This window comes from Chiloscyllium plagiosum, chromosome 3 (genome assembly GCF_004010195.1).
Source record: "Chiloscyllium plagiosum isolate BGI_BamShark_2017 chromosome 3, ASM401019v2, whole genome shotgun sequence".
NCBI classification, from domain to species: Eukaryota; Metazoa; Chordata; class Chondrichthyes; order Orectolobiformes; family Hemiscylliidae; genus Chiloscyllium; species Chiloscyllium plagiosum.
The window spans coordinates 131,281,420-131,282,541 of NC_057712.1; the positions used below are offsets into that span (position 1 = coordinate 131,281,420).

The 1,122-nt window shown below is 58.7% G+C and overlaps 1 protein-coding gene across 5 annotated transcripts in view; it reads left to right on the forward strand.

The window, feature by feature from the left end:
* The first annotated feature begins 799 nt into the window (after window positions 1-799).
* Window positions 800-1,122, forward strand: part of LOC122548553 (cullin-9) — a 199,871-nt gene continuing 199,548 nt past the window's right edge. For all 5 annotated transcript variants that reach the window (XM_043687355.1, XM_043687359.1, XM_043687356.1 and 2 more), the window contains exon 1: window positions 800-1,073. The gene's annotated coding sequence lies outside the window, so the exon portion shown is untranslated. The remainder of the gene's footprint in view (window positions 1,074-1,122) is intronic.

Consider the following 1,122-nt stretch of genomic DNA (forward strand, 5'->3'; position numbering starts at 1 on the left):
CATGATGGAGTTGCCCTGACTCTGGCTCGGGTTTCTTATTAACTCAGGTCTGGAGATTATAGAAAGAGGGAGGAGATGGCCACGAATTTGTTTGAAAAGAGGATGTGAACTTTAAAATGAAGTCAAGCACTTGGTGAGATAACCACAGGGGATGACAGTTTGGAGCCAGGTTTTGGGATCAGAATTAGGGGCAGGGATTTGAGATTGAGATTAGAGGCCAGAACCTGGGGCTGATAACTAGAGGTTGGGATTAGAGCAAGGAATAGAAACTGGGACTCACAGTCAACATTTGGGTCAAGGATCGGATTAGCGACAGGCGCCTCGGACTAAGGGTCAGAAGGGACTGGACTGGGATTAGGGTCGGTATAGGGGTTGGGAGTAGTGACCAGGGGTAGGGATATGGATTCAGGCTGAGGGCTGGGAGCAGGTCTAGAGACGGGAGTGAAGATCGGGACGACAGGTCCTCGGGCCTGGAGACGGGATGAGATCCAGTCTCAGGTTGGAATTTGAGAAGCGTCAACAATTGGCGGTGTCCAATAGATGATGTGGGACGTCAGAAGGGGGCGGAGAAAATGGTTGGTCGGAACCACGATGTAGAGGCGGGGCCTTGGCGAAGGGGGCGGGTCTCAGCGGGCGCGTGGTGGAGGGGGGGGAGGGACATTGGCGAAGGGGGCGGGAACTCGATGTAGAGGCGGGGCCTTGGTGAAGGGGCCGGTCTCAGCGGGCGCACGGAGGAGCGGGACCTCATGCGGATCGGTCACGAGGGGCTGCGGGATCAAAGGTCAGAAACAGATGAGGAGGGCGGAGCCTAGTCTGGACACCACGTTCGAGCCTCGCGCGACACTTCCGGTCCCGGTGACGGCCCGTAGCGCGGGCATCGGAAGTGGCGTCTGTGGCCGTTTCTGCGCCACGGAAGCGGGTGGAAAAAAACCCGAGAAATCTGCGCTAGGCGGACCCCAGCTTCGGACCGGGCAGCAAACACAGGCCCTTGCCTCATAGACTCCAAGGGATAGCCCCTGATCCGCCCCGGCAAGGCAGATCTTGGCGAAAGCCCAGACACAGGCCGTAAGCCGGTGAGTCCTCGCAAGAGGTGGCCCCGGCCCGGGGGTGGTGCCAGGAGGG